The following is a 7,693-nucleotide window of genomic DNA, read 5'->3' as shown; positions in this document are numbered from 1 at the left end:
AGAGATTGGTGAAGACCTTGCCAACGATAGTGGATCTGTCGATGAAGCTGTCGAAGTTGCTCGAGTCATCACTTATATCGGAGTCCGCAGATGACTCGAAGGACATGTCGCTGAAGATCTTGGCGAGTTTTGCACTTGCCATGGTACTGATGAAGCGTGGCGACGAAATCTCCTCGTCGCCTGACTCGATTGACGATGTTGAACTCGAAAAATCGGGATCGACCGCTGATAATCCCGACGAGATCGGAATTTCGAGACGATACGCTCCTTCTTTCTCGACTCGGAAGTGGAACTTTCCGAACGTCATCTCCATGGGCTCCTCCAGATACGCATATGCATCCAAATGGGAGGGCGGGTGAGGAACAAAATCAACTAGACCAGTTTCGATCTGTTTACCTCTGTCCATCGCGTTGCTTGCAGTTGACGAAGTCGACGATCTTAAACGTGCCATCGAGATCAAATCCTTGACACCTCTAATCCCCACAGACGGCGCCAATTGACAAGGGATTAACTTATCAATGCCTACAGATTGTAGACTAGGGTTTTAGTCGGAAGTAGAGGGCAAGTAGATCTCGAAGGTTTCAGCCGAAAAGTGCTCGACGATGTGAAAACTAGGGTTGCGTGAAACAATGTATCGATCCTCTCTTTGTCCCTCGATTCCCCCTTATATAGGAGGCGGAGCCTTCGTAATACACAATTTACAGAGTCCGGGAGGGTTTCTAACTCATCCCGTAAGATTACAAGTATGTATTTCCTAATACAACTCTAGTTTTCCTTAATACTAACTTGGGCTTCCGAACTTCATATTCATCGAGTCGTGGGCCTTCGGTAAACCCCGGGTACCATCTTTGGCAGGCCCATTGGGGATGCCTATGTCAGCGGGCAACGCGAGCTGCTATATGCCGACCGGGTCGGCAGGTACCTGGTGCCGCACACCCCTCCAACATGGCGGGTATCAATGGGTCCTGGCCCATCAGGTAAACATCTTTTTTTCCTTTTTCTCTTTTACAATTTGATTTATAAAAACTTACGTTTCTTAGTTTTCTCCTGTTTTCAAAATTTGTTCAAAATTTCCTATTTATAGATTTTAAAAATGTTCGATTTTACATTTGTTCAAAATTCTTCGGTTCCTGGCTTCTCTTCGGCAGTCAACTTGTTCCTCCATGATTTCTTCGGCTTCGCCTCCAGAACATCCAAAACCTTTGGCAGGTCGGAGCGGTGATTCGAAGCCTGTTGGTCCCCGAGGTAGAACCACTTCCGCCTCCAACCTTGAACTGACTCTCATCGGGAAGTTGAAGTACTTTGACTCCTTGCGGATGACGAAGCCGACCCCTCCCACGACATAAGGGTCATTGTTGCTGCAGTGGCGCTTGACAAAGAATATCTTCTTCCACAAGCCCAGTGCGGGTCGACACCAAGAAAACTCTCACTGATAGTAATGAAAATGGCAAGGTGGAGGATAGAATTTGGCGTCAGCTGCCATAGCTGGATGCCATAGGTAAAGAGGAGGCAGGGAAGAAATTCGTGGGATGTAAGAGAAAGCCCACGGTAAAAGAACGCAACGAACATCACTACGAATCCGGCGAGAAGCTTGGGCGAGATTCACCACCTGGAAACTAGATGTCCTTCTCGTTGTTGGAGATCGGCCTAAGCGGCGCATTTTGTTCTTCTCGCGCTTGGTCATGGTGGACCGCTCACAATCGCATTGGAGAGCATTGGCGGCGGCATCCGCGGCGGTGGAGGACCTTGGTGCGGCGGTGGTCGGCTTTGGGCCGGTGGCTCTAGCGGTGGTGATGGATGAGGCATCGACCTTCTTCTTTCCCATGGCATCGGAGGTTGTTCCTCTCACTACTCTAGGAGCTCCTGTGTGGTGCCAATGGGGAATTGAGATTGGGAGGAATAAGATGAAGGAAGTGAGTGGCAAAGGGAAAAATTGGCCTCCTCTCTCTTTTCTTATAAAGGGCTTTGGCCCTCGATCTGGGCAGTTAAATCCGTGCCGCTAAAATCGGGAAGAGGATATGGCCCTACACGTGTCAAAATGGGAGAGAGAACAGCGGCCCACTACCTCTAGTATGCACAAGGATCAAGGAAACGTCTCGGTCAACGCGCATCCTCCGGTCTTTTCCAAACTGACCGCTCAGTCATGGGTCGGGCCCACCAGGTCATGTCCCGTTAGTTGCGTTGCAGTAGCTACCACGTCGGTGGTGATGTCATCAAAAGTATCAGCTCCCCCATGGTGGAGCACCTGAGTATATTTCAGAACCCGAAGAAATTTGCAGTACTCGACTCAGCCGTTTAGAGCCTATACATGATTACTGCACTGTCATCCGCAGGCTTGGGGGCTACTCCGATCGGAAGCACTGGTCACACACCCGATAAAAAAGATTGAAGCCTCCTCGAAAGTAACGAACTTAGCAATTTCAACTCTCGCGTACAAGCAAGAAGTGAACCCGAAGGTTCTTCGGGTGACTCGAAGGTTTCAAACTTGTTTATGGACCCGAAGGTTTCAACAATCCGGGTTCGAGCCTAGGGACTCGAATGTGTGTACGGTAATGATATTTTGCTCCAGCAGTTAACCAGTCTCGATTTATCGGGTAAGTTTGGGCTCGTTACTCCATCTCTTACGTGTACTCAACTGTTCGGCGATTAACAAGCTTGAAGACCCAATAGATTGTAAAATATTGACTGGTGTCAACTTTAGTCCCTGCCCGAAGCTTCGCTTCACCCAATCACTCAGGGTTACTGATGTGGGCATTACCCTTCGGGTACTCGACATTGTCCTACCTCGTCTAGCCCAGTAGGGCCCCATTTGGAGCTCTACAGCCCAAGGAGGTCCAAGACGTCGGTTGCACGATGAATAGATGGAGGGAGACATTTTTTGAAGTGCAGGGCAAGAAAACATTCAAGTATGGAAACATTAGATAGAATATATATTTGTACTGGAACTGAATCCGGGCAAAACTCACGGGACCTAGCCTCCTATATAAAGGCGTGGAGAGGGCTGCCGCATCTCTCTCTCTCAACGTTTTACGCATACACCAAACCCTAGCCACCTTTCCTCTAGGCGAGAACTCATCTACGCAGTCTATCGGCTACCCCATTGTAATCGATTTCACCCATAATAAAAAATCAGACAGATAGGACGTAAGGGTATTACCTCTACGAGGGCTCCAAACCTAGGTAAATTTCGCCTCCCGCTTGTCTGATATCCGATGTCTTGTGATAACATGCATGCTTCCACTAACCCTAAGCCCCTCCTGGTGGGCATTGTCGAGGAGCCACCTCATCCTAGCCCATCAAGGGAGCGGACACTGCGTGCGGATTAAACCCTGCACTGCAACGATGTTGGCCAATCCTATACAGTGACCAGGTCGGTGCCTACCAAGCACCGCACACCTTGGTCGGGTATTGGGCCTAGCCAATTTTCTTTCTTATTTACTTTTTTCGTTTTCGTTTTCTGTTTCTGTTTTCTATTTTCTCTTTTCGTTTTTCTTTTCTACTTCCTTTTCTTTTTTGTTCAAATTCGCAAATTTCAAATTTGAGAATAGTTCAAATTCGGAAAGTGTTCAAATTTGAGAAGTGTTTAAATTTCAAAAATTTCAAAGTAAAAAATTGTTCGTATTCAGAAAATGTTTAAATTTAAAATATGTTCAAATTTGAATAAGAATAGTTTTTTTGAAATAGCGTTCAATCTCAAAAAATGTTCAATTTTTTCAAAAAATTCAGATTTTTTATAAATTCTATATTTTTTGAAAATCAGATTTAAAAATATTTCAGCTTTTAAAAAAAGAGCTTACCTGATGGGCCGCGACCCAACCGCCGGGTTGGGGGCGGGGGTGAGCGGCACCCCATCCGCACCGACCCGGTAAGTGTATAGGAGCTCCCGGCCTGGTGCGAGCTTTGTGCCTGGCACGACCTGATTGTTTCGTGCCAGGTTGGGCTTCTTGGTGGCTCGAAAAAGTCCGGCTCGATGGCCACCATTATACGGAGAAGCCCAGCAAAGCTATCGCTTTAGCTGCGCGGGCAACGCGAGGTGCTATATGCTGATTGGGTCGACAGGTACCTGGTGCCGCACACCCCTCCAACCTGGCGGGTATCAATGGGTCCCGACCCATCAGGTAAACATTTTTTTTTACTTTTTCTCTTTTACAATTTGATTTCCAAAAACTTACGTTTCTTAGTTTTCTCCTGTTTTCAAAATTTGTTCAAAATTTCGAAAATTATTTTTAAACAGAAAAATAAAACGAGAAAACAGAAGAAAGAAACACAGAAAAAGAAAAGAAAAGAAAACGGAAAAGCAAAAAAGGAAACAGAAAAAAAGGAAAAAAGAAAGAAATAGAAAAAAGGGCCTAACCGGGCCGGCCCACACAGCGCGGGGTGCAGGTACCGACCTGGTCAAGAATCGCGTGGGCAACAGGCCGCGTATAGGATCACCCCGAAATATACCCATTCCCCAATTGCGTGACACGAGCCAGAGACGAGCGACGTTAGGGTTCGACTCGACCGCGCCGCCACCCCCGACGGCGACTCTCCGCTTCACCGCCCCTCGCCGTCCTTCCTCACTCTTCGGAGGGATCCCTCCGTCCTCGCCCGCCTCCGACGGGTCCCCCAAGTTCGACGGCACCAACATCCTGCTAGCCGGCCCAGTCGCCGCCGGCTGATCTCGACTCTGCCCGCTCCTCCCCAGCCGACCTTCCCCAAGGTGAGCCTCCCGTCCCTCCTTTAGCTTGTTTGTATTATGATCTCTTTTGATGCTTGTCACGATGCATATACGTCTTTTATGGTGGTTTAAATACCTTCTCTTTCTTATTAAACTTGATACTTTCTGGTCCCATTAAACATGTCTTCGGCTAAGTTTGGTAGCAATGTATATCAAAAACCAAAGTATTAGAGCTAGGCGTTCCTTGGTATGTCCATGACCGCCGAGACTCACCCTGGGCATTCCCGGTTCCTCAAACCAGACCACGGTGACAGGTTTAATATGGTTTGGTGCGGTTTAGAGTGTAAAGATAGTATGTGGTCTGACGGTTTGGTGCGGATTGGTTACACGGTGTGACCGGTTTGGCACCGCCTAAGAAGATTCAACACGCGTGCGTAAATGGCTGTTTCAGCAGGACATGTTACATCGCGGTGAGCGCGGCCTGCTTTTGCTCCATGACGCCAAGTTCAAGTGGTATCTGCAAGATCAGTGCAGCCTCGACACAAACCCTTATGGCGTTTTCGGCAGAGCGCCACCAGCTTTGCGGCAAGGCAAGTACGCTGACAATAATGCGGCGGAGGATGTGGACATGGTGCTGCTGCTGAACAGCTGCTCCGTGCTCAGCAAGACGGTCATCGGCAAGGACGCCGGTGGCGCGGCGCAGGCTGCGTTCATCGCCGCGTGGCCTGCGTTCATCAGTCGGAAGTACTTCACTGCACATGTCGAGCAGCACGCCGAGCATATCAAGCTCGATATGCTCATGCTCGAGAACCTGATCGTAGGCCTTTCGGCGGAGTACCTCGGGCGCCACGAAGGCGGGCATCCTGCACGCGGTGTGCAGGTGCCCGTCGGTAGCGCGGCGAGGCCGAAGTTGCAGACCTTAAGGTTGCCGTCGGCGTCGATGCGCAAGTTCTGTGGCTTGACGTCGCGGTGGGTGACCCCTCGCGCGTGGAAGTAGATGAGCGCGGACGCGAGCTGGAGGAAGAAGCGTCGGGCTCGGAAAGGCGGCAATCCTGGAGAGGAGGTCGCCCCCCGGGGCCTGCTCCATGACGAGGTACACCTTGGTCCGCGTGGCGAGCACCTCGTGGAGGCGCAACACGTTGGGGTGGCGGAGGCTGCGCATGGCGGAGACCTCGCCTGTGACGTGCATGTCCATGTTGGCGGTGGTGGCCATCTCGGGCTTGTCGAGCACCTTGACGGCCACGGCCTCCCCGCCGATGAGGGAGCGCGCGTGGTAGACCTTGGCGAAGGCGCCGCGGCCTAGGAGGCGGCCAAGCTCGTATTTGCTGAGCAGCGGTGCGCCGTGCTTGCTTGCATTGCTGCCCTTGGTGACGGCCATGTGGAGGCGATAACACCAAGGCAGGAGAGGCAGAGTCGAGCTGCGAAAGCCAACTTGGCATGTCGTTCTGTAGCTGGCCGGCGAGCACCTGGATGAGCATCGTGTGCTTCCACGTCCACGAGTACAACATGGTACTACTAGACTTGGCGCATGTCGCGTTTGTCATGGATGCACATCGCAGATGGACGGGAGACGGGTTGGTCGGTTTACGTGGTCCGGACGGTCTCAAACCAGCAAAGAATTTTGTGTATTACGATTTGAAACCGGAAACTGACAAACCCGGCAGAAACCGTTGATTCGGTTTGGTGCGGTCTGGGCTGACAGTTTTCGCTGGTGTGAAACCAAACTGTGCTCGAGGTGGTTAGCCGAGACAACAGGGCAGGGGCGGGATTGGAATAGAGAAGGCGTTTGTGCAGTTTTTCTAGCTTTCTCTGTTTAAGAAAGAAGAGGTGCAAGGTTGTTTTTCTAAATATATACTTCATAAAAACTGCAGTTTGAGGAATACTACAGTATTGATTTCGCTATTTTTGTCATGGCCAAACACAAAGTACAAAGTATTGAAAACTTTGGTATTCTTGAAATACTTTGAAAAACCTTAATTACCAAACGCAGCTTTAGATTTTATCTAAATTTAGATGTATATCTAGACATCTGAGGGTGGACATATTGTTAGGAAGGTAATCAATTAATACTGCTTTTCTAATTCTGTGCAGCATGACAACTAGAATTTGTGAGATAGCACGCAAGTCGGTCGTTGTCGTGGCGGATAAAAATGTGCCTGGTGAGTACTGCAGTGGTTGTGTCCTGACTAAGGACAGTGCCATCCAAGTCCTAGCCCCATTGTCTTTTGTCCAGGGAAGAGAGAACCATCTGAAGGTGGTATTTTACAACAAAAAAGAGTTGGACGCCACAGTAGTTTTGGTACATGGTTTGTTTTGCTTACTGAAGACAGCAGTCCACTCAACCTGTGAGAAGGTTATTTTGCTACGAGGTGATGTTACTCGCCCTCAGTGGACATTTATGTATGTTCCACGGTCTGACATGGCTACGGACAAAGTGAATACTTATGTCGCTGCAGAATCCCTTCAGTCCTACGATGCAGACTGCAGCTTGACTGCCAATTCTTCTGACTATTGTATGGTTTCATGTGATTACGTCAAGAAGACTCCAAGTGGGCTTAATACATTGAGTGGTGCGGCTGTTTTCACGACATCGGGGAGGACTGCGGGAATTGTTTTGCAGGATTTTGAACGTTCTGAGCGTAACCCTGGGGCTGAGATGAAAGTAGCATTTAAAGCCAACCATCTCCGCGAACTCATGATGATCATTGACCCTCCGGCGCCATCAGATGATCTAACAAAGAAGAGGAAGAGGAATCACCACCAAGGAAAAAGACAATGAGGCTTTCCAACAAAAGATGTCTTAGCAGGGCAGTATTAGACTTTCGTTTGAATATTTGCATAAATCTGTATGGGTCTTGTTGTGTCGGCAGATGTTGTAATCCGGAGCAGGTAGAGCGATGATCTTCAGAGGACACCATAGTATCGAGCTTATCTCCCTGCATAATTGCATTATCAGCAGGAAATATGTGTGAAGGTTTGCATGATTCCTGCAAAAAAGGAGCATCGTTTCTTGCTTTCCATAAGCAGCAGAGA

At 49.1% G+C, this 7,693-nt stretch overlaps 1 long non-coding RNA gene across 1 annotated transcript; it reads left to right on the top strand.

Moving 5' to 3' along the window:
- The first annotated feature begins 4,593 nt into the window (after nucleotides 1–4,593).
- On the top strand, nucleotides 4,594–7,618 carry LOC124679095. The gene is made up of 2 exons (XR_006994797.1): nucleotides 4,594–4,702; nucleotides 6,752–7,618. It is a non-coding gene; the product is annotated as an uncharacterized LOC124679095 (long non-coding RNA).
- Nucleotides 7,619–7,693: the final 75 nt, after the last annotated feature.

The sequence above is a fragment of the Lolium rigidum genome, chromosome 7 (assembly GCF_022539505.1).
Source record: "Lolium rigidum isolate FL_2022 chromosome 7, APGP_CSIRO_Lrig_0.1, whole genome shotgun sequence".
NCBI lineage: Eukaryota > Viridiplantae > Streptophyta > Magnoliopsida > Poales > Poaceae > Lolium > Lolium rigidum.
The sequence above is the reverse complement of the archived record's forward strand: the minus strand, read 5'-3'. Positions and strand labels throughout refer to the sequence as shown.